Here is a 12329-nt window from a genome sequence, read left to right on the forward strand (position 1 = left end):
CCGTGGATCAGTTTATCCTCCGAACTCCATGACACTGCGAAATGGCATATGGAAACGGCAGGAGTCCCACACTCGGGGCACTGGGACACTGTGTCTCTGTCGGTAACCAAGGTTTATGCGCTCACTGTCTATGTTTTTCTTGAGTAGGGGCTGTGGAGCAGGGCTCAGCCAGATGGATTATCATTTTCTATAGTTAATGAGTTTATCTGTCTCAGGAAAGAAATGGGGGTAGAGAGAGAGAGTGAAGGGCGAGGGGAAGGAGGAAAACCAGAGAACGTATTCACGCTCATATGAGCATCAGTGAACATTTGTTCTGTAGAAATTCAATTTATTAAACAGAAATTCTGGTCTTTTGCAGCCTCCAGCCAGATTGCCTCTGATATCCAAAGGGTCACATGTGTTTGGAAGCCACTGAAGAAGTGACACCGAGCAGCTTCTGCAGGACAGGCAGCCTCCTCCCCTCCCCTTCTTTTCTATCTTGTTTCTCCCTCCAGAATTGCTGCCTGACTCCCTTTCATCTGAGCCCCTCCCTCCGCCCATCATCAGAGCTACTTCATTCCTTCTGATTAGTTCTCACTGTCAGGCCCAAAGACAGAACCACCCAATTCGATTTTTTTAAAACATTCTAATCTTTTTCAAAAAATTGAAGCATAGTTGGTTTTACAATGTTGTGTTAATATGTGGTGTACAGCATAGTGATTCAGTTATACATATGCCTTTTCATAGTCTTTTTCATTATAGGCTATTACAAGATATTGAATATCGTTCCCTGTGCTGTACAGTAGGACTTGTTGTTTATCTATTTTATATATAGTAGTTAGTGTCTGCAAATCTCGAACTCCCAATTTATCCCTCCAACCCCCATTCCCCTGCTGGTAACCATAAGTTTGTTTTCTATGTCTGTGAGTCTCTTTCTGTTTTATAAATAAGTTCATTTGTGTCATGTTTTTAGATTCCACATATAAGGGATATCATATGGTATTTTTCTTTTTCTTTCTGGCTTGCTTTACTTAGTATGATAATCTCCAGGTCCACCCATGTTGCTGCAAATGACATTTTATTTTTTATGGCTGAGTAGTATTCCATTGTGTGGAATACTTCTTTATCCAGTCATTAGTTGATGGACATTTAGGTTGCTTTCATGTCTTTGGTACTGTAAAATAGTGCTGCTGTGAACATTGGGTTGCATATTTCTTTTCAAATTAGAATAAAATGTTCTAATCTTAAATACATATATGTGTGTTATGTTAGCAGCATATGTAACTTTCTTCTCCAAAAGGCTGCTCTGGGGAATTCTGCTTATGTCACTGTTCTTGGCTTTCTGTCGAATAAATAAAAGAGTGCTCTGTGCCTGGGGGCTTTACATCCCTCCCTCCCTTACTTCCTTGCCCCAGCTTCATTCCTTCCTGGAATACTTACTGAGCACCTGCAGTTAGCTAAGCACAGTTCTAGGTGCTGGACACTGTTCTAGAAAAGCATTACCTCCGTTAATCCTTACAATAATGTGAGGTTAACATTATTATTCCTATTTTACATATGTGAGAACTGCAGCTCATAGAGGTTAAATAGTTGTCTGAAATGACATAACTGGTACAGTGCAAAACTTGTCTGTCTCTAACATGTAATCTTTATGATGCTATAAGCTATTAGCAGACAGTATCGCTTTGTAATCCGATCTAGTAAATTAACATGCCTAATTCTTCATGCCACAGGAGACTCTAAAAATTGATTTGTTAATGATGACAACCAATGATCAAGACCCTGATCACTTAGGGAACAAGTTGAGAATGAATTTCTGTCCCTCTTCACTCCTCAATAACCATGGAATTTTGACATGCCATTTGTTTTTCCTTTTGGTACCAAGCTAGTGGGGAGCGAGTATGTCAGAATTATCTGTAGGCCGTGACTTGAGTGATATCTGCAAATTGTCCATAGTTAATATACAGCTTGTTTTATAAATATGGCCCTAACAGTGACAAGTGCAGGAGTGGTCTGCAGGGCCAGGGTTAGAGTGGAGGTGGGGTGGGTGAGAGCCAGAAATCAAAATTCAAAGACAGTGACATCCTCGCAGGACTCCACACAGCAGACTCAGCTCATTCATCTCAGCAGCTGCCCAGTGTTTCCTGCCATCCAGCCATCCAGCACCAGCATGAGGACAAAATGTGCTTCCTCAAGTTATAAATACTGTGTTAAAGTAATACCCTCTGAGAAAGGCTTGAGTTTCAGGAGCATCACCTCATGCCCTGTGCTGCATTTCTTGTGAGAAACAGTCTTCCATCTGGAGTCTCACTGCATCTGCAGCGTGGCAGACAGTGCAGCACTAACTTGGCTTTAATTTCCAAACCAGACTCAGGTGGGAATGAACAAGGGTGTAGCCATTTCCTTCCCACTGGCAAGGCTTCAGCTTCCCCCAGGCCCCTTTACTCACCCCGGCCCGCTCCAAAGCGGTCACGCTGAGTGACCACCACCCAGAGGTCCACATCACACTTCACCTCTGAGCAGCACGCACTGGGTACCAGCCCACCTTCCTCCAAACAGGCCCTCCTGGCATCCGGGAGACATCCCTCTCAGTCCTTCTGCCTGGCTCACCCCGACACCGCTCGGCCTCTGCCCTGCCCTCCATACTGTCCGCACTGACTGCCCAAACCCCTGATTGGCCCACAGGCCCCAGGTGACCCGGTACACTCCTACCTCTATTTTATAACTACACAGAATTTTATCCTTACTAATGCTTTTTTGGGGGGGCCCTACACCTGCACTGTCTGATAGTTACCCCATTTTCTTCTGGTTAATGTTGTTGTAGTATCTCTGTCATATTATTTTTAGCCATTTGGTGGTGTTTGCTCCTCACGCAGCATGTAACTGCTTAATTTTTTTTTAATCTAGCTGATTATATTTTAGTATTTAAATGTAATCTTAATCCATGTATATTTATGGTAATACCTGTGGTTTTATAACTTCCTTCTTGTCATTGTTACCTGGAATTTTAGTTCCACCTTTTGATATAAACATGAGGAAAATAGTTACTTTCGTGGTCCTTATTAAATTATATTTATATTTATATTTTTACTAATTTATATGCCATTTCAACAATTCCAATACTCACTATTCTTCCATGCAGCCTACAACTTCCCTCTGGGATCACTTCTCTTCTTGTAATATGCATTATTTAACAATTCTTTTAGCAAGATTCTTTGTACTTCTTAAAATATCTTCATCTCATTCCTATTCTTGAAAGATAGTTTAGCTACAGAGAAGTCTCTCTTGACAATTATTCTCTTTTGCATGTTGAAGATACTATTCCATGTGTTCTGGCATCAAGGGCTGTTGATGAGAGATGTCTGCAACCTAACTGAAATCAGGCTTTGAGATCCTCTATCCTTGATGTTGGGAAGTTTCACTACAATACGTCCAAGTTTGGATTTCTTTTATTGATCCTGCTCAGTCCTAGGGAGTATGCTTTCAATTTGAGAACTCAAGTCTTTTTAAAATTCTGGCAAAATAAAAATTTGTTGGCTGTTTGTTTGGTTCTTTTGTTGAGAACCTCTTACTAGAAGTTTATTGGAGAATCTCAAAATATCTTTCATGCCTCTTGGCTGCTTTTTCACATTTTTTAAAATTTCTTTTTTCTCTCTCTGCTGCATTCTTAAAAATTTTTTAATTACTTGACTTTGAAATTTAGTTGATGTACAAATATTAAGTTTCAGGTGTACAACATGGTGATTTGACATTAAAATACATTACAAAATGATCACCACAATAAGTCTAGTAACGGTATGTCCCTGTAAAAATTACTGCATTATTGACGATATTCCTTATGCTGTATATTACATCCCCATGACTTACTTATTTTATAACTGGAGCTTTGTATTTCTTAATTTCCTCCACCTATTTTTTCACCCCTCCCCTGCCCTTCCCCTCTGGCAGCAGGCCATTTTTTCTCTGTATCTATGAATTCCTTTATATTTGGTTTTATTTTGTTTTTTACATTCTGCATATACATGAGATCATACACTATTTCTTTCTCTGCCTTAGCATAATACTCTCTAGAACCACCCATGTTGTCACAATTGGCAAGATTTCCTCCTTTATTATGGGTGAGTGGTATTCTGTTGTGTACATGCACACACACGCGCACACCACATCCCTTCTATCCATTCATCTACTGATGATCACTTAGGGTGCATACGTGCTTTCTAATTAGTGTTTTTTTCCTTTGAGTAAATACCCAGAGGTTGTATTGCTGGATTCTATGGTATTTCAATTCTTAATTTTTTGAGGAGTCTCCGTACTGTTTTCCATAGTGGCTGCACCAATTTACATTCCCTCCAACAGTGTGTGATGGTTCCCTTTTCTCCACGTCCTGTAGTTCCTCATGTGTTTTGGAATGTTGGTGTACAAATTCATTTTCAGTGGGACATTCTCTCTCATCTGTCTCTGTCCCGGTCTCTATTTGTACCATGTCCCCACAAGTGCCTGGGTACCCATCGTGAATAGAATCTTAAATGATGGCTCAGAGATCCTACCCTCAGTGACAGAAACACTGCGGATCCTGTCACTGAGCCAGCAGTAGTTTGGCTCAGGTCCTGGTCGGGACCGGAGCCTGACACTCCATACTTACTTAGAGATACACACTTCATTCTAGCCATCATTCTAGGCACTGGTTAGCAGTCACTTTTATCAGCCCCCTGACATAAGTGAGGGTGCCCTCTCTCACTTACAAACAGTGCTGATTTTAAGCAGTGAGCCTGACTCCACTTGCCACTTCGTCAGTACATATCTAGTCTTTGATACGTTGCAGGAACCAAGTTACCAGCCTTTCTACCTGCTTTCCCCAAGAGCCTGGGCACTAGTGGCTTCAGCTGTGGACCTGCTTTGCATCTCCCTTCTTGTTTTCTGATCCACAGAGACACATATCTTGCTTTGATCTTGGCTATAACTTTTAATTTCCTGTCATTATATTTTGTCTCTTATGGCTTAAAGCATGATCTAATAATGCCATCTTACCAAGAAATTCCCTGACTACCTTCATAACTTCATCTCATGCCATTAGCCCATGTGCTCCAGTCACCTACTCTGGCCTCTCCTCAGTTATCTGGTCAACCAAGACTTCTACCTCACACCACACACACGGCTACAGAGGAACAGCCAAACACCAAAATTTCTGTGTTCCTCTTTCCTCAAATGCCATTTTCAACCTTCACATTTCAGCTTGAATACATCTTCTAAGAGAGTTCTTTCCTGACCACTCAATCTTAGAAGAACACCCTAAGTATTTGTTATGGTATCCAGTCAATTTTCTTCAGAGCAAAGTTGCAAACAGCCACAGATCTCCAAAACAGTAGCCACAAGAAGCCACACTTCTGTCTTTTTGGCCAAACTTACCTACACAACTCACACTGACAGTAGTGCTATCTACAAATACTATACAAAGGAATGCTCTGATGTGAAAGGAAATATACTGGGAAACCTGATTTTCTCTTTGGGACTTAGATGATGGAATTATCTGGAAGTTGGTATTATGTGTAACAAGCAAAGATTCTGTTATTTCAACATTTTTAATAAAAAAAAATAATAAAACCTTATTTGTTCAGACCAGTTGGGATGATGAAACAACTTATGTAATGGAAATCTGAAATTCTGGATTCTTTTAGCAAAATAGAGATTGATTTTTTATGAGACTGTACAATAACACAGAGTTATGGCTAATAGAACACTGCCAAATAGGGTCTCTGCCAGGACCTACTTTAATAAATAGGGAGGAATTACCTATGATTAGCGGCGTTTATTTGGTGGGATAGCATGCTGTAAAGGCAGCATGAATAATGAGTATTTCCCCTATAATTTCCTACATATTCATCATTTGCTTTTTAGGAAACATTTTTTTCTTCTATAGATATTGGGAATGTAAACATCAGCCCAAGTCCTCTCTAAACTACCATAAATTCAAAATCAGTAAGGCTTTGTGCGTTTGATATGCACAAATACAAAATCTGATATGCATATCAAATACAAAATGGTGTTTGATATTCACAAAACTCTTGCATATTTTGATCTGAATTTGGAAGGCAGCGTACTGTGGTCACACTCCACGCCCAGCCGGTCTCTGCGCGTACAGGGAGCGCCACAGCCGCACCAGGCACTGTAACTACATCGCTGCCCCGTTCTGGCACATTTCAAACATGCAGCTAATATTTGGTGACGGGAGGAGTCTGCGTTTCTTTCTCCTTGCTCTCTCACTCTCTCTACAGAAGGCATCACTATCTGATTAGTCTGTCTAAAATGAAAGGCCATGATTAAAGGTGCAAAGCTCCTAAGAAATAATGATAAATTTGGAAGGACAGGAGAAGACATGTCTGTCCCAGCTGGCGCAGTCAGACGATGGAGGAAATTGCTTTTTTGGTAGTATGAGTGAAAGTTTTCAAAATAGTCACTACAAGGAGTTCTCTATTCAAGTACCAAATTGCCGGATACAGAATATAAGGGAGATTTGGTGCACATTTTCCTGTGAACAGGGCCTTCCTTCAAATGGCTGCTAATGTCAGTACAGGAAATGGCCATCTCTGAAGAGGTTTCACGTCTGCTATAAACGTCCACTACTGGCAGCTTTTCAAAACTGTGCAAAGACGTGTCTCCTCAATGCTTCTGGGTTCCAAAAGAGACCTGGACCAAGAGACTGTCAAGGCTCATTACTAGTGGTCTGTTTCCTGTGTGTTCTAGGGAATTCCATTTTCAGAAGCTGTGGGGGCTTTTCATAATATGGGTTCACGGATACTCAGTATTTGGGATTAGTAGTTTGGGGCACAGAAAACAGAAAAAGATGAGGCATAAATGTCCAGTGTTTTCCAGTAAATGAAAATGAATCACAGTCTAGAAAGTAGAAATAGTCTTACCTTTAAAAATATGTACAACTTTCTGGCTACTTCTAATTCCAGGAAACCACCTGTGAGTATTCTCATATCAAGCTGTTGCAGGTGAGGATGGCTGCCCCCAGCTGCCCCATCCCTGCCCCAGCGCGAGCTGCTACATCCCTGAGTGAAGGTGGTGCCGTGCTTGTCTGCAGTCCCTCAGCCCTGCACAGAGGTGGCGGTTTCCAGCGTGAGCCGGAGGGGGCCCAGCCTGCAGGAAACTGCGGTCTGAGACGCCTTCTGAGTGAGGAGTCTTGACTGTTCAGCGTGCGCACGCGCAAACACACACACCCCCACACCCCTTGAGCCTTCTCCACGCTGCAGTGTCACCCAGCTTCTCAGTCTGCCCACCGCACAGCAGGAAAGGGAGATGGCAGCATCAAGGGTCTCGGGCTCATGTGTTTTTTCCAGTCTAGGCTTGTCCTGTGTGAGGCTGACCTAGGGCGGGGTGGCCACCCTTCCTCTGCCATGGCTGTATTTCCCATTCTCCTTTTTTTCCATCACTAGGTTACCACTCAGAGCTTCATCCCTCACTTTCAGGGTTCAAGTCTCTTCAGATCACCATTCCTGCCTTCACTCCCTATTTTCTTACTCTCCACCTTCTCTCTTTCATGTCCCCCAAGGATGCAGTCAGGCCCCCAGTCCTGCTGTTCCCTCATGCCCCTCAGACTGTGCTGCCCTGTCCCGCCTCATGTCCTGTTCCCTCTACTTTCAACCTCTCTCCTGATGACGTCCTTGTGACGTTTTCACAGCCCATGAGTCCATCCATCTGACACACGTGCTTCCCCTCCCCACTCCCTGCCTTCTCTATCCTCTTCAGAATGGCCCCCAGCCCTTACACAGGCAGAGAACCCTCCTCTCCTCTAAGACATGGCAGCATTCCAGGGAAGCGGGGCTGCATGTGGGTGCAGGTGCAGGGTGTCAGAGGAGGGCTGAGCATCCTTGCTGCTCTGACACTGGTGTGCAAGGAGCCCCACAAGGAGGCCACAGCCTAGGATGGCAGTGGGGGGCTCCCATGTCCCACCTCAACCACTCACTTCTATACATTCTGCTTCTTACACCCAGACCCAACCTCAACTGCGTAGGATCTCAAAACTAGTTTCTGTGAAGGGTCTGCAAGCAGCTCCTCCCCCAGAATCACCAGGTGTAGTGTCGTTATAGGGGAGAGGCACTACCTTTCACTCTACAAGGCCCTCTCCACGCCATTCCAGTGAAATGCAAACTTTATAGGCTTGAATGAATGGAACCGAGGGTATTTATGTCTAGAAGTAGATTTAGTTGTCCTGAAGCAGACTACATGATGAGTCAGTTTATGCAAATGAACATTTTCATGCTTTGCTGGAAAGCGTAAATAATGTTAACCATGGGAGTAAATGGTGCAGGGCACATCACTCTCCCTGCATTCTGGCCACAGCACTGACAGAGAGGCATCCATCCTGCCCTGAAGTAGGTGCTCTGTGATGTCTGCTCGTGAACCACTGAGCCACAGAGGATGCCTGTGGCATCTCCAGCCCCGGACTGCACCTGCTCACCTCAGGCCGCACCGCAAAAATTCACTCCAACCGTGTAAGCAGTTGGCATCAACTCCCAGACAGACCAAGGGGGCATCTGCACTTAACAACAAAAACCCTGAGACACCTCTGGGCAGTGGCTGGCCTAAGGCACAGGCCCACTTCACCAGGCTTGTTTGGAGCCATCCTTGTCCGGCTCCATCCTTTGTCTCGCCTTTGCCCCCAGCCACACTAAACTCTGTGCAAATTCTTGAGTATGCCATAGCCCTCTTGCCCCAGAACCTGGGCGAGCTTCTCTCTGAGGCTGGCCCAGACCCTCGGCTAATTCACATCTTTCTCTCAGAACAGTGCTTCCTTCCTAATGCACCTCCTCCACCCCAGACCATGGCAGGCCCTTCCATCATAAGCTCTTATAACAGTACCTTTCCTTCAGAGCATGAACAAAGTTCATACCTACACGCTGTATTTGTAGAATGACGTCCTTAAGGTATGCCTTTCACACCAGGGTGTAAGCTGCCTGGTGGCAGAATTCCCATATGCTTTTTAAAAAACCCAAGACTGTATCTAACAGTGCTTGGCACACAGAAGATCATCAATAAATAGTAAAATATTTAAGAAGCTGATGATGAATGGTTAGAGTAAAAAAGCTGACAGCACCGCCCCATCCCGCAGACGTGCCCGTGTAAACGAGCACACTGCTGAGAAAAGTGAAATCTGTGGATAACAACGGATGAAAACTTTGTTCTTAAAGACTCTTTTTTGTACAAAAGTATAAGCCTAGGGCTTTTTTTGTAGGTAGTAATAAGGATCCTAAAACAAGTAGTAGACAACCCAGCACCACCCATGCGAGAGAGACACCCAGGGGCAGGTCCCCAGGACCTGGAAGAAGGGTTCGGTCTGGCTAATGAAAGAGGCCCTTTCCTTGGACACTGTGGCTGAAGATTAGCACTACCTTCACTGCCTTCTGGGAAGAAACAGAAACTAGTACAGCAGGATGCATTTGTGGTTAGTTGTATATGATAGTGAGTTTTACGTAGTTCTCATTGCAGAGCATGGGATTTAAGGATTCTCAACAAATTCTTTGTTTATCACATGAAATCCTGAGTTGAAGAAGCCCTCTAGATAGAATTACATCAGTAGTACCAGAACTCACTGGGTCTGATTTGGCTTTCAAAATCAAGTTTCTGGTGGACAAACCAAATGAACGGCCCCACTTAAGATAATTCGATCTCAAAGAAGTTTATTTTTGTCTGGGTGTGCCCCATATTATACCAGAACCGATTACAAATGTTTAAAATAGCTAACCTTTTAAAAACGTGTTTGAAGCTTTTATACGTAAAAGCGTTTTCAAAAACAATAATACTGTCAATAAACAGAGTATCAGATTTGACAGGGTGGATTACTAAGTGGTTGAAAAACTGTTCCCAGAAGATGTTGATTAACGTTTCCCTCCACCCTGGAGGGCACTGGAAACAGGCCATCCTTGGCCTGGATTTATTCAACATTTTAACCGTGATATGGATAAAGATATTTAAGACATGTTTATCAACCCTGTAGCAGCTCAGAGGAAGGGAGAACAGCTCTATAATCTTGGCCGTGTTACTTAATCCATTGGACTCTCCATTTCCTCATCTATAAAATGGGGATAATGATTCCTATCTCGTAGGGTTATTGTAAAGAAATAATGAGCTAAAAGTACGTGAAGTGAGCCAGCAAAGTTACTTATCCTCCTGCATACACAGAGCGATGGAGTCACGATTAAAAATAAGCCTCACGCTGTAAAAATGGGCTGAAACTAATAATTGTTATATCAAAATAAAAGTGGAATTCTCCAATTAGTTTTGAAAAAAATAACTTTAGAGAAGGATCCACAGAAAAACAATGGCACATGAAGAAACAAATGAGTGGCAAACAAAAACAAATATCAGAAAACAAACTTGGAATAATATCATCAAATCATGTTCTTCCAAAATATAACAATGTCACTTACAGAGTCTTAATTGAGGAGTCACTATACCAGTCAGTCCGTCCTACCCGTTAAAGGGCGTGTGTTGTACTGTTCAGTCCAGTGAGTCCTAGGGAACTGACATCAGCAATGTATAAGCCTTGCTGTGAATGTATTCAACTGTGTTTTATTTTATAATCATTTGATTTATTTAAAATAGTTTTGAGTTAATTTCAGAGTAAACCTCCATATCAGCAAAAAGTTACTGCAAACTCACGGAATGGGGGAGATCTGACCTGACAGGGCTCCTGAGACGAAGTTGTACGAGGTTTCACTGGCCCCCAGCTCAGCAGGCTGCGCCAAGGCCGCCGCGGGCCTCAGCCACGTGAGTCCTAGCGTCAGAGTCAAATACTAACCCCCTTTCTCCCCAGATCACGAGGTGACTCTCTTTTACTATAAATTATGAAAATAGCTACTTGATAGTAAAATCAAAACTAATTTTATTTATTTAATTTCTTGCAAAATGATTTGTTGTTTTTAAAACGATTTTTTTTAAACTTCTGATGCCTCCCAGAGCAGAAGGATTGCTATATTAGAGATGGAATTCAGTCACGCTTCAGAGACACCAGGCCAGTGGCTTCAGGCTGGAATCTAAAGTCTGGCTCTGGGCTCTGAAGATTTCTGGCTTTTAAGGTGGTTCCAGTTTCTAATGTTCCCTCATGTGTCTGTCTGTGACCTAAAATTCTGTAATTTGAAAACACAATAACCAAAGTCAAGCTAGGAAGAGGGTGGGGAATGAACCTGATGCCCCATTCTGGAAGGCCAGCACTGCTTTCTGAAATGACAGAATGAGAGGAACAGACAGGCCCAGGAAGCAGAAGCCGTGAGGCCTCTGCCAGCTCTGACTCTGGGCAAATTTCTTAACTCAACTGAGATACGATGCTCTCATCTGTGAAGCGAGTGGCTGCAGCTAGGCTGTCTTCAGAGTTCTCTCCAGCTCTGAAATCCTGCCACCTGCTACAGCGTTAGCACAGAGGTAGACTGGCCGTTGGGGGACTTATGGACACTCCCCCCACCCCCCACCAACAGTGGCAGAAATGAGTTATAAAGCCTGAATGTTTAAGACTCACAGGGCAGGCAGGGAAGCTCTACGGCTTCTAAAAATGTCTCCAGTCCTTCCTCATTATCTGATTCACGGAATCTAATTTAATGGTCAAATTCCAGAACCGCGTGCCAGAACCTCCAACTGTGACGTGAAAGATGGTCATCTTGGGCACGGGGCTCAGTGATGAACGACTCGCCGTATGCTCACACACTCTGTCATTTGCCTCCAGCTGTTTATATGTCATGCTGAGGCCAGGAGAAGTGCCAGTAACAAACCGTCAACAACAACAAAAATACCAAGTTACGCAAGGTTTTTGAGACATGATTGCTGCTGCTGAAAACATTTAGCACTACAAGCCTGATGTTTCAGGTTGAACTGTATGAACGTGACAATTTTGGAGACCAACAATAACTGACTACCAATAGTCTCATATGGTTAAATCTCTACAAAGATCCCTGGTAGCTGGGGAAAGGGGAGTCCCATTGGCCTTCCCCTGAGCGCAGGGCAACAGAAGGAAGAGAGATGCAGTCCCAATACGAAGCCAGGACACGGGGAGGCTAAATGGTTCTCATGTAACAAAAGAACAATTATGGAGGTGTCTTCTGGAAGTACTAGAATTAGGTGAGGATTCTTAAGGAAAAGAACAAATTTATTATTTCTGGAGTTAACAAAAATGAATAGAAAAATAACAAAGCCACACAGTTTCAAAGATTTTTTAAAACATTCACATGCCTGATTATGCAGCCGACACAGGGGAAAGAGAGATGAAGAGAACCAATGCTGCATCCTCTGAGCCCGGGATCCAGCTGTGCCCGATGCCACACACCTTGGACTTTCCACTTATATGAGCCGTCCCATCA

At 43.3% G+C, this 12329-nt stretch overlaps 1 protein-coding gene and 1 long non-coding RNA gene across 5 annotated transcripts in view; one reads left to right on the plus strand and one right to left on the minus strand.

Annotated features, from left to right (window-relative positions):
* LOC105099500 (uncharacterized) overlaps positions 1–3644 on the plus strand; it is a 61865-nt gene extending 58221 nt beyond the window's left edge. For 2 of the 3 annotated variants that reach the window (XR_010377149.1, XR_838101.3), the window contains one exon: positions 359–3643. This is a non-coding gene — a long non-coding RNA (uncharacterized LOC105099500). Of the gene's footprint in view, positions 1–358 lie in introns of all 3 variants that reach the window. The other variant, XR_010377150.1, reaches the window with a different exon arrangement.
* Positions 1–12329, minus strand: part of SMYD3 (SET and MYND domain containing 3) — a 558077-nt gene that overhangs the window by 35055 nt on the left and 510693 nt on the right. The window lies entirely within an intron of this gene.

The sequence above is a fragment of the Camelus dromedarius genome, chromosome 21 (assembly GCF_036321535.1).
Source record: "Camelus dromedarius isolate mCamDro1 chromosome 21, mCamDro1.pat, whole genome shotgun sequence".
Classification (NCBI taxonomy): Eukaryota; Metazoa; Chordata; class Mammalia; order Artiodactyla; family Camelidae; genus Camelus; species Camelus dromedarius.